Source organism: Erithacus rubecula, assembly GCF_903797595.1.
Source record: "Erithacus rubecula genome assembly, chromosome: 1".
NCBI classification, from domain to species: domain Eukaryota; kingdom Metazoa; phylum Chordata; class Aves; order Passeriformes; family Muscicapidae; genus Erithacus; species Erithacus rubecula.
This window is the reverse complement of record NC_136658.1, coordinates 20,928,524-20,949,240: the sequence shown is the minus strand read 5'-3', so window position 1 is coordinate 20,949,240 and position 20,717 is coordinate 20,928,524. Positions and strand designations below refer to the sequence as shown.

The 20,717-nt window shown below is 40.7% G+C and overlaps 1 protein-coding gene across 39 annotated transcripts in view; it reads left to right on the top strand.

Annotated features, from left to right (window-relative positions):
* Positions 1-20,717, top strand: part of ZBTB20 (zinc finger and BTB domain containing 20) — a 472,123-nt gene that overhangs the window by 301,563 nt on the left and 149,843 nt on the right. For 20 of the 39 annotated variants that reach the window (XR_013776325.1, XM_079321873.1, XM_079321857.1 and 17 more), the window contains one exon: positions 8,839-8,939. The exons of 18 other annotated variants lie outside the window; for them this stretch is intronic. The gene's annotated coding sequence lies outside the window, so the exon portion shown is untranslated. Of the gene's footprint in view, positions 1-8,833; positions 8,940-20,717 lie in introns of all 39 variants that reach the window. One more of the 39 variants, XM_079321858.1, reaches the window with a different exon arrangement.

Sequence of the window (20,717 nt, the reverse complement as noted above, 5' to 3'; positions counted from 1 at the left end):
CTCATGCCGACTTACAATCTGTTATAATCTATTAGGAATCTTGAGGCTTGAGGGCAGAATTTTGTGTAGGGATAAAAGATGCTTTCATGTCGGTGCTATGGGATTTTTTTTTTTTTTTTTTAATTTTTTAAAAATTCTATCATTCTCAGTTTCATGAAAATTCATTAATCTGTGACATTTAAAGACTCTGTCTGAGAGGTGTCTGGAGCAGCGGCCGGCTGCATACATCAATAGTTTCTCAGAGTCTGGCACTCTGTCAATATTTGGGGGCCTAAGTAACAGCACTTAAATGCACTGCCTGCCAGCCATCACGCTCTTAGCGTGTCTGCAAGAGTCTGAGTGAGGGGATATTAGCACCACCAGTCCCTTCACAACTGGCAACACTTTAGAGACAAACTGCTCACTAGGTATCTCTCCTCTTCCCTCCCCTCCTGTTTTCTGGCATGTCTGCTTTGTTTATCTGATGTGATTTATGTATTTACACACAAATATGCATCCTGTGAGGAGGAATCATAAATCCTGAGGCTAGAGGTGGTATTATGGCATTATCTATATAACAATGGAAATGGGCTGAAGCTGGATTTGGACCCAGAACCAGATTAAGCTTGGGTTGACTTCTGGGCCAGTTGAGTCAGGAACAGAGTTTTGTTTGGATTTCATGGTGCCAAAATCTTTAGAGTTCAGTTCCAAATAATGAGGATCTTGGACTAAAATATTACAGGAAGTGCTACTGTGGCAGTATTTCAACCAGCTCCAAACCAGAAGTGGAAAACAAGCCATTTCAAGACTTGGGTTCTATTCAAATGAAAACTGTTACAGCAGGTTCAGAATCCAGGCCTTCTGTTCCTTTTTTAATCCTATCCCACTGCATAAATTGGATTCACAGTTGAATATTACTCTGGATTATCCATGAAACCTCCCTTTTCAGAGTTAAGAAAACCAGGGAAGCAAAATGCAACATTTTATTTGTTTTTCTGTGGAATGGGAGGTACAGTAAAATAAATTTGAATTCACAGGTGTTTACTGATATCCTCCTTCCCCCTTTTGTTTGGTTGGAACATTATGGCTAGAGTGCAATCACTGTATTTTATGGTAGAACCATGTTTTTCTTTACCAGTTGTGCTTCACCTCTTGCTTATTGTGTTGGTGGATATGGCTCTGAAGCCAGGCTATCTGGAGAAGTGAAAGGCCACAATGTCTGAAAGTTAGTATTGGCTTTTTAGAGCTGAATTGTCAACAGAAATCAGGCCATGAAACTGTCTGAATCTTTCCATTTTCTGAGTCTCCTTACAACACTATTTTTTTCAACCTATTTTATGCCATATATACCAAAAGGAGATGAAGGGATTAAGGCAAAGTAATCCCCCATATGAACATTTTCCTGACTGAAATTTGTGGCCAAATTCTTAGACAAATATATCTGAATCAGAAACTCTCTGAAACCACTTCCTTATCATTCCTACTTTGCAAGTCCAGTAACACCAGCCAGTGCTCCTGAGCTGTAACCTCCAGCACATCCTTCAGTGCTAACTTGAGTTGACAACTTCTTCATCCTTTTCCAATAATGTTCAAAAAACTTTTTTTCAACAAACTTCCCCTGGTAGCACCTGCAAAAACTTGGCCCAATAACAAAATAGAAAAAATTAGATTATTGTGTTAGAGCTAACTTGCAAGACTTAAGTTGGCAACAAAAATAGCTAACTACCATTTCTCAATCATTTCTTTGCTTATTTTAGCACTCTCTCATCTGCTGCCTTTGTCTTGATTTTTCCCTTACTCCAACTACAGCTGCATCTGATCTCCATTTTCCTGTTTGTGTCCTAGAGCACCTGTAGTTATAGAGTATTTTGTCACCTGTTGGAAAAAAAGGAAAACCCTGTGAAAGTTTACAAATGTCTCCACAGAGGCAGTGAGTAACAAGGGATGCATTTATCCCTGCTCCAGGCTGAGCAGCAGTGTGAAAATAAACAGGCTCAGAGCTTCCCTGAATGCTGGAGATGCATCTGGCTAGATGGCAGCAATGGCCAATAAGTGCAGTCAATCGACAGGGAAGATGATTTATTTTTAATGATAATAATTGCTCCTTGAGAATAGTGTGGGGGGCATGGCTGCCTGCAAGCAATGTGCTTGGACAGAGCAGGACTGCCTGTTCCCTCTCAGCCCCTCGAGGAGCCGTGTCTGGGCACTGGGAAATGCCAGTGGGGTCCCTAGAGCTGAGCAGCAGCCCCAGGGTGGAGAAAACTAGCATGAGGATAGAGCTGCCGTGGCACTCCAGGATTCTAGGGGAGCCCATGATCAGGCCCTCCAGCAGGAGTTATGGCCCCATGTGCTGCACAGTTCCTTCCTTCCTTCCTTCTCAGTCTGCGCTTTGCGCTCCTTTCACAGTCTCAGCGCAGGAGCACGCGAGCTGAGCGTAACCCACGCACCTTTTGTACCCAGGGAATGCATCTCAAGGCATAATGGGGCACATTTGAATTCTTTCCCCAGTGCTTTAAAAACGTGACTGACTTTATTGTCAGTGACAGCCATGTATGCTCTCCCCACCCCCAGTCCCGAGTGCTGTGCGTGAAAGTTGAGGAGTTCATAGTGTTGCAGCCCTTTCTGTTTCTGGTGTTTATTTTCCAGTGAGCTCTGGTTGTCTTTCAGCCAGGCAAGTTGGTCTTGTGAGATGCATGAGGTCCTCAAAAGAGAGGCAGGCACACCTCTTCCCTGCAGTCCCACAGGCTGTTTCCACCTCTCTGCAGATACTGAACTTGCGTTTCCCACTCCTGCTGGTGACAGCTGTGTGCCTAAAGCCCTTCAAAGGGAATTTGAAGGTTCCCTGTGGGGCTTTCCACTTTTTCCAGCTCTTTCAGTCCAGCTAGTCCTCCTTCCTCGGGGAGAGGAGAGGTTTTGCCCCAAATAATGGGGATAAAAAGGTGCTGAGGGGATCTTGGGTTTCAGGTTTCATTCATTACATGTCCCCGTTGGTTCCTGGTGGCTGTAAACGAGATGCTTTCTTTGAGTGCTGAAATTGATGAAGTAGAAAAAATCCAGGGCTTGCTGTCCGTTCATATTTTACGTCTATTAATATGTAATTAATTAAAAAAGAAGCTGATGTTCCCATGGTGGGCTGCTAAATATATGCGAGTGAAAGTATTGCCATTAAAAAGAGATGTGACTGCATTTGAGGAGTTATTTATATTTTAGTAAATCATATAGGTCCCAGTTGAGATGAGCAGTCTGTTGTTTCAGGCTCTGTACAGACCTACTGTAGGAGGTGCATGTAACCCTCACAAGCTCAGAGACTGCAGAGACAAAGTGTGGACAGAGAGACAGCCATAAAGAAATTAAGTAAAAACTCACCTTGGGTCCAAAGGGGCTGAATCAGGAAGGGAATACAGGATCCCCTGCTTACCTGTTCTTTCATTAAGTCAAGAGCTGGTTCACTCACAATTCAGCCCTTAGATTTAAATCTGGGTAAAACTGTTGAATTTATTTTTTCCATTTGCTGAAAGCTGCTCACCTCAGATATGTACTAGCCAAAGTTATGAAAAAAAAAAACCACCAAAAAACAAACAAAAAAAAAAAAAAAAGAAGAAAATTAAAAGTTTTGGACAGCCAGAAGATGTTGTTTTGATATTTCTAAACAAGGTTTCTGGTTTTGTTTTGATATTTCTAAACAAGGTTTCTGGTTTTGTTTTGAGACTTAGTCAATTTTAATTGAAATATATTGAATACAAACAAAAAAACTAACCCATTTCACTAAACACATAGGTGATTTTTGTTTGGTGGGTTTTTTTTCCTTTCCATGTTCTCAGTTTGGTCAGCCACCAAATAAATCAGTTATTTGCACAACTGTGGTTCTAATTAGAATGTTGGGCCCTGGGGACTTGGGCTATATATTTCAATACAGTAGGTATTTATAATAGTAAGTACCCTGCCTGGTACTCCATGTATAATAATAGCAAGCAGTCAAGTGCACTGGGGAGATGGGGGCACTGGGGAAGACCCAGTGCCTTGTAGCTCTTCAGATTTTTACTTTCAGTGGTAGTTATATTTTGGAGGATATTGCTTACAAGATAAAATTTGCATTTATTTGAGCAACTCACAAATGGGATTCACTGCAAAGCTGCCATGAAAGGGAAATAATGCAGAAGGAATAAAGGATAAGTTCTCAGCCAAGGCTGACATGTAGACACTTTCAGGGATCCTTGACACCATAGGAAAAATGCTGTCTTCTCACTCTACCATGACCTCTCAAAATCTTGAAAACCAAGCTGTTAGGTACAGGGCGTGCTCATAAAGTGCTGTGATTGTTTAGCTGATTTTTTTTTCTATTTGTAGTGTTTCTACCTTGCAAGCAGTGTAGTCATTTCTGTTATCATTCCTGTCTAGAAGCAGTTTCCTCTGTTCCAGTGCAAAGCTGCAGAGCCCATTTTCTGTGAATGACTTCCAAGGAGGAGGACTCTGGCATCAGGTATTCCTGATGTGCTTTCTTGCTTGTGTAAGTGCTGCCACTCTACTGTAGATAGCTGGTAGGAAGTGAAGGAGTCACTTGAAGTTTGGCTGTTATTCTTCCTCATCTTGTTTCTGCTTATCTGTTTTAGTGTTTTCTCCATTTGCATGTGTCCATGAGCAATAAACCCATAACTTTATCCATGGTTACCCTTACAATCATGGTAGAGAAGCTCTAATTGGTGAGGGCAAGATGTTTTCTTCCCAGTACAGCCAGTGTGATATTCATCCTTCTTTCTTGCAGTAGAACCCCACAGCCTGAGCTCTGGCACCCAGGGCACTCTGTCACCCTGTCTGCTGAGCCTCATGCTGTGACTTGGCAGTGGTGATGCTCCCTCCGGGTGATTTCTCTGCTGTGTGCAGGGCCAGTCCTGGTTTTGGTGCTGCTCTAGTCCCAGCTGAAGGGCTCGGGTGTATCTCTCATATGATCTTCATGTAGTGAGACAGACTTCTTTCTATGAACCTGTAATGGGTGTGTTGGGAAGGAATATGCTTAGGATTGCTAGGCCTTGATTGCAAGTCAAAATTTAAGAAATTATGGAATTTTCTGTGTTGGGAGGGGTCAACAAGGATCATCGAGTCCAACTCTTAAGTGAATGGCCCACGCAGGGATTAAGCCCACAATCTAGGCATTACTAGCACTGTGCTCTAACCAGCTGAGCTAATCTCAGGGTCAAGCCCTTGAAGATTAGGATCAGGCTTTCTAGTGGAGAATTCTTCAGGTTTTACTTCCCTTGACTGAAGAATTGTACAACGCACCATATTGATCTGATAGTTTAGCTGCAGAATGACCCCAAACTAGGGAGCATGGATAAAATCCTAAGAAATGAGGCTTGACCAAGCCCTCTCTGACTTCCCACAGGTATGCTTTAATGAAGTTAGCTTTATGCAGACTTTTGGAAACTTCTTTTGACATCTGTGAGGGCCTCATATTACTTTGTCCTTACCTTCAGACGTCTGAAGCATTACTGGACAAAACAATGGTGTGCTCCAAGCTGTCAGATTCCTTTCTCCATTACCTCCCAGCTGGCCTATTTAATACTATCTGATAGTGAATGAAGCACTGAAACAGATTGCCGAGAGAGGTGATGGATGCCCCATCCCTGGAAGTATTCAAGGTCATGTTGGACAGAGCTCTGAGCAAGCTGATCTCTCTCTGAGGGAGGGTTGGACTAGATGACCATTAAAGGTCCCTTCCAACACAGGCAATTCTATTATTCTGATTCTATGGTAAGTACCATGGGATTCAACATAAGTGACAATGTGGTAGGAAAAAAGGGTGAATAAGATAGGTGTGACTGGAGACTTGACATGGGAAGCTGAAAGTAGGCTGCAGTACACAGGAGAGTAGGCAGATATTTTTCCTGAGTGCATATCATAGAATCATACAGATAGAGATCTCCCTCCACAAGTCTTTCTTTGATCAGGAATTATGCTGTTAGATTCCAGTGGTCCTAGCACTCAACCCAAACATTCCCATGAGAAAGAAACATGAGTCCTCCTGCTGATGCTGACAGTGCCCTAGGGTAGAAAATTGTGGAGAAGTGAAATTTTTATTTCTGATTGTTGCTGTTCTCTTTGTGCACTTACTGCTACAGTACCAAGCAAAGTTTGTCTAGACCAGAGCTCAGGGTTACTTATTGTCCTCATAATCCATTTCCTTTTGCCAGCAGCCGTGGCTTATGTGGCTAAGTCAGAAGGGAATGCTCCCATCACAGGCAGCCTCTTTTCTATGATCTTCATTAAGCTTTGGGCCATTAACTCAAGATGCGTGATTATTTTGTTTGTTCAAACAGCAAGACAAGCAGAGTCTCCTCTGAGTGTTTCTTTCAAGCAAACCAGCATGACTGAAAACTGGGAGCTTGCCAGAAAACGTTACGTGAAACAGTAGTGGCAGGTTCATCTTAGTGTGGGCGGAGAGGGAGCGATGTACCCTCTCTTTTACTACTTCAAACATGCAGTGTCCATATGCCATAGCTGTGTTGCTTTATGGATGGAGTATGAAGGATACTATTCCATCTCCTTCGTGCAAACACTGTGTGAGTGCTGTAGAATATGGAATCTTAGGGGTATGAGTATCAGCTGTTGCTGCAGTCCAAACACACACCATCAATATTCAGTACGCTATAGACAGTACCATTTTCCTCCTTTATATTTAGTGTTAGTACACAGAGCCAAATACTAAAAGGGGGGTGGGTGGGTCACATGATGAAATTAATACCATTAATTATTTAGAAACAATCAAAGGAAATACAAGACATCTGGCTTTAAGCCCAAACAACTCATGGCACTGCTGTTGCCTTGTAACCTCATCAGCTCTTAGTCCAGTCATCTCTCTTCTTTCATTATGAACACAGGAGATGCTTCTCCCTACCCCCCTTCCCCACTCCCCTTTCCTGCCTTCTTTCTGGCAGCTAGGAACACAGATCACAGGACTGAACTGTGGAGTTTACTGATTTTGTGTGTATAAACCCTGATTAGTTCTGTGGTAAAAAGGCATCCCCCCACATCCCCATGCTATACAGTAGTGTTTGATTAGCAGTGTATTGCAGCCTAGGTTACATTTTTCTCTTCATCTTAATATTGGGGAGTGGCTACTGTAGGAGGAAATGGCACTGCTGCTACTGTAGTGCTAAAAGTCATCAAACACACGTGTTGCAATAGACCGTGCACAACATACAGTGTGAGACAGTTCCTGCCCTGAAGAGGGGAGGATGGTGTGTGTAGGCAAAAGACTGGAGCAGAACAAACATCCCAGCAAATGGAGGTGTTGTGCCTATGATTCTGCCGGAGGACTGTGGCAGACCCAGTCCTCTGGCCTTAGCATTCACCTCCCCCGGCTGAGGCCAGTGGTCTTATCCTTTGTAGCTGTGGCCAGGCACTTTTCCATCAGAATTATTTTTCAGTGGAAATTCTTTTTCTTGAAATGAAAATTTTCTTGGGGAATAACTGTTTTGCCCAAGAAAAGTAAAATAAATATTTGCTAACTGCTGGGTTCTAGGAGCCCATTACTCTTATTTTTTCCCCCTCCTTTTTCCAGGTAGTTGGAGAAAAAAATCTGTTTTGGTTATCTGAGGGTTATGTTTTCATGGAAAGACCTTCTCGTGAGGAAAAAAGACCCACTTTGCTGATTCTTCCAACTCAAGAACAGAACATTGTAGGGTCCCTTTCCCTCAAGTGATTATATCATCATTGTCTTTTCAGCTCAGTCTTTCTCAGTATTTCTTTGTATAGATGATTCAATATGTTTAATTATGAGGTTCTCATCTTCCATAGGCATGTTAGTATGTACAATTTCCTGAAATTATTTTATCGGGGCAAAGCAAAGTTCTTGATGGTCATTTTACTTTTCTATGCATTGGTAAATGTGGGCTCATTTTGATGACTCAAATGCTGATGTATTGATGTAATTCTCACTACATTTTTGTCTGTGGAGAAGCACTGACTTTTATTTTCTTGCTCTAATCCAAAAAGCATTGATTCTTACTCTTCTCTTAATGGTTGTTGATAGTTGCCTTGAAGAACTCTTATTTTATGAAAAGGCACTGAGACTTCTGTCAGAGTAAGCATCTCCAGACAGTCTTTACCTATTCTGGACTACTATTTTAAAGATGCACATTCCCAATTATCTGTGAATAAGTATTGAAATATGCTTTCTTGGTTCTGGGAAGCTTGCTTTAGACTGCTCCTCTCTATTATTTGTAGTATTCCATAGCCTACTCTTGTCCTCGGGAAACCATGGCATCAGTTGAACATATTGGGTGTGATTTTTCGAAGTATGCAGTTATCCACATTCGGTTCCTTCTGCATTCAATGTGTGTTAACACTACCTTCAACAAAGGCAGAGTTAGGCCTATGCAGAAGGCTTTAAAAACAGGAAAAATGAAACCCACCTCTTGCACCCTGGGCTATTTGCAGGCAAGAACATATGTTATGAGTGCTTCAGCTGCTTTTCACAGTGTTTGTTAAAGGTGCTTAGACTCTTCTCTGAGTAATGGAGTAGCTAATTTTGATGCTATGATAGATTTGTTTCTTTTATGTTGTCCCTTTATCATGTAAAGGTATTTTGTCTTCTGGAACTAAATGAAAAAAAAACAAACAAAAACCAACAAAACAAAAACAAAAAAACCCCCTACAACCTCTTAGATTAAACTGTTCCAAGGTTTTGTTTATTCCTTTTCTTATACTAAGCCAGCACTTTTTATTTTGTTTTCCTCAGATTTTGTCATTAAGTACAGTTTCTTGTTTACGTAAAACTTACAGTTTTATTTTCCTTTTTTCTTTTCTCCCTTTTCTTTTCTCTTTCCTGACATCTGCATCGCATGTTGATGTCAAGAGCAGCAGTGGTTGGCAGTTTTCCTCAACTTTGCGAGAGAGAGAGAGATTTTGTTGGAATGAAACCTTGCTCTGCGTACAGCCTGCTTGAGATGCAGCACTGAAAGGTATAATCTCATTTTCTGTCTTGAAACCAGAGATGAAAACCACAAACAGGTAGAAATCTTGATGCCAAACCACCTGTTGAACTACAGCCGAAAAGCCTTTGGCAATACCTTCCTGACTGTATCCAGTTGGAACAGTTACGTGGCTGATTCCCACAGTATCTGTCTGTACCTGCGAGTTTGGTAAAGAGGGTAATTCATTGGAAAAGACTGGGATTGAAATTCAGTTAGAGTTAGCATGGCAAAGAATCTTCTGCTATTAGTCTTGCTTTTTGCCTGGAGTAGCATACATCACTCGTATAACTTAGTTCAGCATTGAAAATACCAATCCTGAAGTCACATGCTGTGTATTAGAGAGAAAAATGAGATTTGTTGAAACAGCTTTGTGTGGAGTCCAGATCTGCAATAGCATGATATTCTAGAGGTCAGAATTGAGGTGACTGGATGAAACTGTGAAGACAAAAGTTGTGAAATACCCTGCCGGCAGCATCAGTACTTCATCTTTTGAGGGTATTACAATTCAGAAAAGCACTTGAAATCAAGTTAAAATGCTATACTTGGACTGCTACACATATGCTCCCTGTGACACACACATTACAGAAACAGCCACTGTGTGTTAATATGGCATTACAATTTTGGACTCCACCCACAGAAATTAATAGCATTCTTCAAATAAGAGTGATGTAGGATGCTGACACATTTAAGCCCATATAGTCTTGGGCTTGTGTCCTCCAGTGCATGAGAGAACTAAAAATCACTGATTTTTTCTTATTTCCTGTAAAGCCATGCTGGTAAAGTAGTAGAATGTAAGTGATGGCAGGCTGGCAGGGTTTGGACCATGAATAACTGAGCAGTAGAGCCATATTTTATACTTTTACATGCTTTTATGTGTTCAATTCTGTTAGTGGTACTAGTTTACTTCCATGGGTTTGCACAAGCATAATTTGGAACAGATTTGGGCCACACTATTTATATTTGTGCCGATTGCATCATGTTTGTGAAGCAATTATTTCCTGTGGATCTGTAGCATTGTCCAGTGTTGCAAAATGCTTTCATATGTATATATGACTGGTTAAAACATGAAATGTGTTTTGAAGCAACATGACAAAGAGCAGTAAAATCTGCACAGTAACTGAGCTTTACTTGGCTGTCCATATAATGTCCAATTAATGCGGTTACTGTACTCTGAAGTCTCTCCAAGGCTGAATAAGACATGCTGTGGCCTTGTAAAAGATGCAGTTTTCCCCTGAATTTTCTAAAGATTTCCATTACAGATGCTACAATGACATGAGGACAGTGTAATCTGTATCTTTAGTAGCAGTAACAATGCAGGGTGTGAAGTATATCCCCAAAATCTGAAGGTGTGAATTCTAACCCATCAGCGAGCTGTGTGAGAATTCCATAGAGTAAAACCTAATTCTGTGCTGAAGAGGAACACTGTGAACACCCAGCATAAAACAGAAGATGTTCTGTTCTCTACTGCACAATCTTGAGCCAAGCTTGGTATCTAAAAGCCAAGTGAGGTTCTTTCATCACCAGTCATAAAGATGCTGTAAGTCAGATTGTCCCCTCAGGCTATATTTTGACAATGTAGTAAATTGAGCTTTGGGAACTTTCTACCAGATCGAGATCTCTGTCACCTCAAAATGCAAAGCACGGATCCATTATAAATTCTCTGATGCAGTTTTAAAAATATATTGTGATGTGTTGACTTCTACCAGCGAGCTCTGTGCCTTATCTGATACCTTTTGTTCCTTGCTGCTAGCGTTAACACATATGAGGGGTGGCAGAAGTGGCATCTCATGCCCTCACATGATCCAGGTGGAGTCTGTACTGTGGAGTTATGATTAGTGCAGTCTGTTACAAAGTTTCAATGATAAAGCACCATCAGCTCAGTTATTTTCTGCATTTTGTTGTCTTTCTATTATTCCCATAGTCCTGGAAGATGACACAGGCATCAGGAAGTGCAAAATTTGATCTATATTACAAATGGAATCAGAAAATGTCTTGGATTTTGTATATGTGTACCAACACTTCCAATCTGGTGAACTGTGTTGAGAAGAGTGAGAAAACCTAAGTGTTGTTTCTTGCACAAAATGAAGACAGGACAGGAAAATGGCAAAATTCCCTTTTTGCCTAAACTCTAGAGAAACTGATGAACAGGCAAACCTTCAGAGTTTTGATTTGAGGATGACTGTGGCCAGTACTAAAATTTGTCTAAAATTCTTATTGTTTTCTTCTGCCTTCCCCCCCTTTGCTTTTCTCTATTGTGTGATGAATGTATCATGTCCACATCTTGTGACTGTAGCTTTGTGTTTAAAGCCACATTAGCACAATGAATACTAAATTATATTTCAGAATTCTTCCAGGGAGTCTGCAGTTTGGAAAGGCAGAGCTGCTTGCAAAATCTTCAATTTCATAAATGTTCTGTATTTGAATGTATATGGTTTTCTTGACCTTGGTGTGCCAAAATGATTCTCAATCTGAGGATCTTGGTATCCTGGGAAGAAGAATAGGGGAAGAAGAGGGAAGAACTTTATAGTGAGATTTTTGACACTGCTGTGTTTAAAACTTACTGTTTCATAGAGTTTTGAGAAGTTTTCAATTTGTTTTCCTTCCCTCTCTAACATAATTAATTTTCAGGGATATCCCCAGGGATGTAATTTATAAGACAAATGAATTACATTAGAAGTTGCTGTCATGGTATAAGCCCCCTTGTTTAGGGTAAATTTAATATGTTTCTGTGTTCTTTCCATCTATAAATACTGATCTATCAGTGGCAGTCTGTTTTCTTTATTTTTCAGAAAATTTGTTGTCAGTGTTGAAAATAGTAAAAACATGGAAATTAAAAAGGAGAAACATTGCTGTAATTCAGCTGTGGCTAGCAAAAACCTTCTGAAGTGGCACTAGCAGAGAGGCAGGGCTCTTTGCTTTGACTTTTTTGTCTTTAAAAGTAGTTTTTTGTAGAAAAGAGCCAAATAATAACTAGTATATAAGTTAACAGTTTTCTGCTTACTGTGAAATAAAAACTCAAGAAATAATTTTTAGGAAGGAAGAGCACATACCAGTCGCATTGCTCTGTTCAGACTGTCCCAACTGCAGCATTTGTATTGGTGAAGCTGCTTAACCTTTTGAAGCCCGTGGATTCTTGTACTATCCTTTTGTGCAGCTTCTTTTTTAATATCCATGCAACCTACTGAATTCAGCAAGATAGTACACACATTAAAACATGTACCTTGGGCTTCTAGGGCTGCAAATTCTTTTCTGAAAGATTAAGGAGACATGAGGGATAATTTCTGCTCCTGGTGAAAGCAGTAGGCGTTTTGACAGCAGGAGCAAGTTTGCTGTAAATTCAGGCCAAAATACAAGTTTGGAATTTATTTGGATTCCAAAATTTTCCAGCAGCATTGCAGCTAGGTTCTTATTCCTGAGGCTGGATAGTGACACTGACTTTCCTTTTCACAGAGAATGAAATGCAGAAAATAGCTTACATGGGGATAACTAACACAAGGTCTATGGTGCATCTTTACCAACTTTTGTTTTGATTAGATGGAATAATCCAAGGCAGAGAACTTTCTTTGTAAAACCATAGTAAACATAGCAAACATCCCAACATAAATTCAGCAGAGTATCCAAGCCAGTGTGTAGTTCTCAGCTTGTGTTCCAGTGCCTCTGCCTGGCATGGGCTTTCTGACCTCACCATGGCCATGTTCCAGCTGCTCACCCCCACCCTGAGCAGGATTTGGGGAGAGACTTTCAGTAAGTGTGAGGAACTGCCTGGGAAATTTGCCTCAGGAGATGATAGCAGGGAAAGGGTGTTGTGCAGGGAGCGTATTTTGAAACACTGGATGCACTTTTTTTAGGTTTCTATTTCCATCCTGTGTTCCCGGCTTTTCTAAAGGAATCCTAAGTAGTTTCAAAACAGAATTACTTCACTAGCAGTTGTGTGGCCCTCATGAATATAGCAAAGCCTGACACTCCCTGTCTCGTTTTTCTTGACAGTCTTATGGCATTTTAAAAGTCTTCTTTCTAAGTCCAGATACCATTATCTTTACTTAAAGATAAGGTTCAGAGGCAAATGTAAAACATTTATTATAGGTTTTCACTAACTCTGCCTTTTTTCTTTTTTTTTTGAGGTGTTAAGTTATTTTTTTTTCTGTACACAAATTATAGTAAGCACAGTGCTATCCCACAGTCCCCAGCTTCAATTTTAAAATGGATCAAGTTTAGGTTCTGACATAATTGGCAGAGCACCATCGCTTTTCTACCCCTCCCTCAATCTGGGCCATAATTGTGGATATCCTGTGGACTGCAGCCCAGAGACTGCCAGTGCTGGGAGCATACAGAAGGGAAGAGATGATGGCAATAGCTCTGTAGCTTGACCTGACATTTGCATTGTTTCTCAGTCACTGAGTGTGTTGAGGGCAGCAGAGTGTTTGGTGTGAACTTAAGGAACTGGCCATGATTTGGAGAAGCAATCTCCCCTACCTGGCTCAGATGTTATGAGTAGGTGCTGTTTGCACTTCAAAAAATAAAATACAAAGAAGGTGTATTTAAAATAAAAAGAAAGAAAGCAAATAGATAAAGTCATACTCTAGGTAATTCCACTGCTTGCAATGAAGTTTCACTGGTGATAGATATTGACCCCATAAAATCCCTGGGTCACAGGCAGCCTTATGACAGACCCTGATAGCTTCGTGAAGACAGATTATGTCAAGCCCTCAAATTTGGAAACATAGCAATTCCTCTGTAGTAATTGCAAATGAACACCCATTTGGAGATTGCCAACATTATCACAGTTTGTCAGGGTGATCTCACAGCCCACAAAGCGCCGTAAAAGATTGCTTTACAAGTTCTGAGAGATTAGAGCGTTGAAGTATGTGACACTGGAATGACACTTTGATGCCTGGCTTTGTCAGTCAGCCAGACAAATAAATAATATCCAGTGTTTTTATTAGTGTAAAGCATAACAGGTAATAAAAATGTATGGAGACACACTTTCTTGTTGCAGCTACAGGGAGCACAGAAATGTAGGCTAAGAGAAAATGGGATGTGTGAATGTCAAACCCCTCAAACAGGCAATTGAGTGTCTGTGTGGGTCAGTAACTTATTGCTATTTCAGCAGGTACTAGTTCAAAGCATTAGAGGTATTGTATGGCTAAATGAAGCAGCAGAAATATTTGGCAGTCTTGGATTTTGGTCATCTAGAGAAGCATGAAAACATATATTCCTGTAAAATAAGGATGGAGTGCTAAGGGCCTGGGCTGCAGATACCATGAGTTCCTTCATGAGTTGTTAGAAAGGGCAATGTAGGTGTGCACAAAGGAGATAGCATGGAATTAAACAGCAGAAGAGTGTAAAATTCAGTCTTTCTTTACAGCCTGGAATTGTGGAAAAGCTTTTGGGTAATATGGCATGCTCAGATTTTTGTTAAGAGTTTCAGATCTCTTAAAACTTAAGAGATCAATGTGAGAATAGTCAATAAGCATAAAATTGGTGTTTGGGACTTCATATAACAACTGAACTTTATAGACTACCCTTTTCCAGATTGCTTCCACATTCAACCCAGATTTCTACAAAGTATGCCTCGTCTGAAAACCATTTGTGGAGCCTCAGATGAAAACTATTTGCACTGGTAAACAGTTTCAAACAAGGCAAATTTGTTAATCTTTGTGCTTTGATACAAAACATCAGTATGTTTTTGTATATACCAGTGTTCCACCATGGAACTGATTTATGTCGATTTTCAACTTTTAAACTTTGTGGCACAGAAGGTATAAGATGTACTCCTTCATTCTTAGAGAACCACAAAGTTGTAATAATATCAAATCAACTACAAACTCCTGCACCTCTGATCCACCTGCAATTAGAAGATGATAATCTGCATTTGTCCCCCACCTGTAGAGCAAATCATAGTTTGTTCTTGACCCTGGAGAGCTTTTGCCCCTATTTCTCCATCCATAAGGGTAGCACAGTACTCACAAGTACCCAGGCATTATTTAATGATTGCTTACACAAACCTGAAGAAGCTTGGATGAAAGATCTGGTGTAAGGGCATAGAATTATTATGACTATTATTAGCTGAATTCCTAAACCTAGACAATGTATTTGCACATGTAAGTAATTATGATGCACTTCAAGGCATTCTGTTTGTAATGCTTTGTAATGCTTTGCTCTCCATTTCCTACAAATCAAATTACTCAGGGATAGATTTGATTTCCACATCATTTTGAAAATATTTTCTTTTTCTTTTTTTAATTTCCTTTGTATTAATTTTTTTCAAAGTTCAAAACACAACCAACTGTGACTAAATGCATAAACCCAAACAAAAAACCCCTAAAGTTTAACAAAATTAAAGACAGCCTAAGTTGATATGCAGCAAACAATGTAAATCATACCTAACAAACGTGGTTGTAATAATATACCTTATCCATGTCTGATCCACTAATAACAAATGCTTATTCAGAGAACAAATAACTCATTCTTCTTCTCAGAGAGAGAGAGGCAAGACGTAAATTCAAATTATATCGTACAGTCTAAACAGATATGAAAAAACCTGCCAAATCTTCTTATAGAAATCCCAACAATCTTGTGTTTTCTTAGTATCTTATGGGAATAAGAAGGTTGGGAGAAGGGGAAAGAAAGGCCAGCTTTTACTGGAAATGTGTGTCCTGATCCTGTAGCTATTCCATGAGAATTTCTTGGTGCCTTCTGTTGAAAGGTTTCTCTTGTGGGTACTGGATTGAAACCAAAACCTGAAAGCACAGCCTAGGGTTATTTTTAATAATTTGGGATTTTCTCCTCCCTTACAAGAAAGTTTTTTCAGTGTGTTGGGTTGACAAACATATTACAAGTGAACTCAGGTCAGTTTATAAAGTTTGTTAGAAGAATAAACTGTTATTAGAAATTAATGAATGCTTTCCTTTCTTCCTCATGTCAAAATAGGCTTTTGACATTTTCACATTTTTCCTTTTTGGTTACATAAACAGTTCCTGTTTGCTTAACAGAATAGCATCATCCTTCGTGTCCTATGCTGTGGCTGTGGCACCATCTTCCCCAGGCCCCTGATCTTTTCCCTGTCGTGGTGTCAGTCAGGTTTAGTTTAGTTCTGGGTCATGAGTTGCCACCAGTGGTAACTGGCACAACTGCTTCTCAAAGTGGGAAAAGGCAGATGTTCAGGTGTCTTGCAAGCCATGGCACACCTTCCCTGCCACACAGCACATATGTGTTGATTGTTTCCAGGTCCTGCATTGCCAGCTTTGCCACCTGCCCCATCAGTGTACAGGGAGCTCTGGCCTCACTGCTTGCTGGAGAGAACTCATGTCTTATGATGTTTCAAGAAGCTGAGTGTTTTCCCTCTTATGTTAGACTTTGGGGTAGAAAACAGTGTCTAACTCAAGTCTCTTCTGTTGTCCTTGTTGCACCCCGTGCTCCTCACTTCTCTGTGGGCTGCGGATCTTGTGAGAAGGAGAAATTCAGTCCTGTGCCTGTGTGTGCTGGTGAAGTCACTGCCTTGCAGGGGCTGGGTGCTGGGAGGTATAGCAGCATGTCTCTGTGTGTCTTTTGATCTTGCCTCTTGTCATTCAGCAGTGACCCCCAACTCCTTGCTCCTCTCCCACTGTCCCCACATATCCCTTTAGCTGCTGGTCTGCCCAAAATGCCCCCGTGCCGCCCCTTGCCTGGGGTGGTCCTGCAGGGTATTCTCTCTTTGCCTGAGATGTTACAGTCGTGAATTTTGCAGTCTCCAAGTAATGCTTCTAGTCATTATTATTGCTTGAAGTTTAAAAGGTGCTGTTGTCTGAATCCAGGCTACCTCTTGCAAAGACCCACTGCCTAACACACCCAGGTATAATAATGTGCATATCAGAAACAAATGGGAGATGAGCAGGATCACTAGAGTGATGTAAGGTAAGGAAGCATTTTTAGAGCCTCTCGTATGGTATTTGGCATCATGAATTTCAGTTTAAATTCTATAATCAGCAATTTGCTATCAAAGCCTAAGACATAGAAATTTCTCATCATAGCTGAGAAACATACCTTAAAAATGTGAACCAAGCATAGCTGGTACAGTGTCATGTCCTAGTGTATATGATCCCAGATTACTGCCACTTAAGCTGTTGTTTTTTGGGGTTTTCTTTAATGAAGGAATACCCAATTCCACAATCATGACACATATCATAAAGATATTTTCTTCCCAGACCAAAAATATGAACCTTATTAGCTGTAATGTAAAATGTAATAGAGAAGTGGCTGTACTGGCTGCAGAAAGAGAGATCCCACTTTCAAATACAGACCAATCCCCTAGCGGTGGGCTAACAGCATCCACCTCCTTTTGAGTACCAGAGAGAAGAATCTTAATGCACTTTGTGTGTATTATCTTTGACATTCTTACTAAATGTCAGTTGATAGGCCTTTTTTCCCTATACATCTGTATAAAGTCCTGTCAGAAGAAAGAGAGGTTTGGGAAAAGGGAAGGTGTGTAGAGAACATGTTCTGAGGGGCTGTGCAGGACAAATTAACTTCTATGGTACATGGGCTTAGGAGGGAAATGAGGTAACGAGAGAAGAAAGAAGAAATGAATGTACAGGCAAAACCTCAAAGGCCAGAATTAGATCATATTCTTTCTTTTCATAGTAAAGTTGCCTGCTTTATGAAGCAATGTGCTAGACATTTAGCCTGTAATATTTTCTTAAGGCTGCATTCCTATTTTCAGAGAGACAAAGACCCCAGAACATGGTTTAGGGTTTGGAAAAAATGTATATCAGTTACATATGAGTAACTGCTCCTTGTACTGAAATGAAAATTAAATTTTAGGTGCTGTTATCATTCTTTGATTGAGAGACATGAAGCTATAGAATTACACTTATAGTGCCTGTCATTCAGTTGAGTTCTACTTTAGCCAAGCTGGCCAAACTATCAGAGGAAATAAGGCTTCTGAATTTAAACTTTTAATCTCTTGTTTCTAGCACTGGAGCACATCACTGCACTGCCCTGTAGTTCAAGAACTGCTCAAAGTATGGCTCAGAACTTGAACTGGTTGTGTGCTGGTCCAGAGCTGCACTTTGGCACCTCCAGTTTCCAGATCAGGATGATAATTTAAATGTCTCTTGAAATCTTCTGTCTTGTCATGTGTTTGCATATCTCTCAACCTGTCCATGATTATGGTTGTTTAAGTGGTTTTGGTTTTAAAACTTCTTGGATCTTCCTTTAAAAGATTAATTTAGTCAGTGTGGAGATGGTGCCTCTGCCAGAGCCCCACAGGGGTTTCCATTTGTGTGTGCTTTCTGGATTCTCACACGGAAGAGGTGGAGTGAGATTTGTTCAAGGAGGCTGCATTCATTTTCAGTAGACATATCTCCTGTTGCACAGTGATAATGTAGAACAGTTAAGGTTGCGTTTATTCTGCAAGAGCTGAACTGTAACTCCACTAGCAGAAGATCAGGGTCCATGTAAGTTGGAAGAGTTTGCTTATTTGTTGGAAGACTGAGGTGAGGTCTTAAGATACAAAACCTCCTCTACATCACAGCCCAAAATAGTTCATTGTCCCCAGAGGGTGGCAATAACAGATGTTTGTGAATGGCAAGACCAAGCCTCTGATATGATCAGTAAAATCATTCTCAATGGAAATTTCACTTCATGGTGCTGAAGGGAAGTGAAGCACCATTTATTGCCACAACTGAGGAGTTTTACACACTGTTGTGTTATGGATAGAGAAGAATGGTAAAACAGCTTCTACTTGGCAAGTTATCAGTGCAGCCACCAGTTATAGAGAATTCAGTCATGCAGAATGCCTGCACACCAGGGAAAGTAGACTTCCATAATACATAACATAGTCATCAAACTCTCTGCATGCACATCCAATCTGTGCAACTGTTTCCTGGTCTCAGGTCTAGTGTGAATACAGGTATACATTATTGCATCCCATAATTGTGCCAGCGGACAGCAAGAATAGACATACAAAATCTAGGGATGGTGTCAGAACAAACAGGCACATGTTCTTCATCTCTCCATGCAGTCACCACATATGAAAAGCACAGACAGATAGTACATCATATGTGAGGGCAAAAAAAAAAAGACAACACCCCATGCAGCCATCACACCTTGGAAACAGACATAAAATGTTAAGTCAATATGAATACAGAGCTCCTAACTGTCTAATAGAATAGATCACACCACAGCCAGGTACATCTGTTCTCAGCACTAACCATTATCATTAGCTTAAAACACTTAAAATCACTGAGCTTCTTCAGGTCTGGGGACAGATTATAGCAGGAAGAATCTGCTAAATAGATTTAGCAATGTTGCAGGCAGGGACCTTGACTACATTAAAACAATACATTTTACATCTCAAAGGCTGTAGGCTTTTTTTTTTGTTTTCAGAGGAGCAGGCTGAATGAAGAATGGCACTAACACTGGATAGCAATTTCTTTATCACTGTGTAAATACTGAGCTTGAAACCCTTGGACAAACTGTGCCAAACTGGGAAACAATTTGCCCGTTAAAAATCAGGCTTGCAATATATGGCAAGTCATCAGCCATCCTGTGTTCTTGTCAGACTTCTGCATAGGCTGGAAAGACTGAACTGTGACTGGACTTCAGACTGTGTGGCAGAAAGAATCAAATCTCTCTTCCGTAGGACAAGAAACAAAAGAAATAGCATACTTCTCCCTGTCTCTGTGTTCACATGCTGGTATCTGACCGCTGTGAAATGTGAGATATGGGTTCTTGCAGAGACTGTCAAGTCATTAAAGCTTAGAGGAGCTTTCAGAAGCAAACAAACAGAAAACAAGTTTGGTATACATGCAGCAGTGACAACTAAGGTGGTATGCTGCTCCTTGTTTAGGATTTGCTCTGGAGAAGCTGATGAAGAAGGTATGTGACTGGTTCACTGCCTGGCCCTTCAAAAGAAGTGAAAGTGGAGATAGGGCATAATGGCCATGATAGAAATAAATGTATGGAATACTGTTTTTGATGATGAAACATTTCTGGAAGATTCAAAAGGGAGAAAAAAAAATAGATGTATGTTTTGCACACTAGCTAAGAACAGGAATAGGTAAAGGTTTAGCCTGTATTCTCATACGTATTGTCAGGAAATTGTTTAAATTTTATGAATGGACAGGAGGGCCTAATACCTCTGCTAGAACTTCAGTGTTCAGTGGTTCCATATATCTTCACCCAGACTAGGAATTCTTCAAGAGTACTCCAGCTATTACAAGGAAAAGCAATAGCAAGTACACATAGCAGGCCATCTTTGTTCTTAATCGAGCACATTCTTTTTTGTATCTTAACACAGAGATGAGCTCCTGTCTTTCCCACTATCATCTTTTCCTTGTCTCCCTCCATCCTCCCTCATGGCACAAGTTTCTGAGGCATTTAGGCTGGCAGGAGTTCTGTGTTTCCTCACAACAGAGCAGGCTGGGTGTGTGGAACCCCCTTCCCCATTCTGATAAGGTGAAGTGTCTTTGTTTTCACCACCTTGACCCAGAGTTTGTTAAGCTGTTTTTCCTGTGTCTGAAAGGCCACATAACCTTCCCTTGCAAGGTCCTGAGAATGTGTTCTGGGGAGGGAATCCTTGCCTTTGGGGTACCAACATAACCTGCACACAGTGTGTAGAGGTCCCCAGAAAACTGCAGTCAACACCCAGGCATCTCTGGCACAATCATTCTCCCTGTGCTAAAGGACAATTTGTCACTTGCTTGGGAGGCATTCTGAACCCGTGCAGTTACATCCCTGAGGAACTGGTGGTTAATGTATATCTTACCACCCCCCTACTTCCCATCA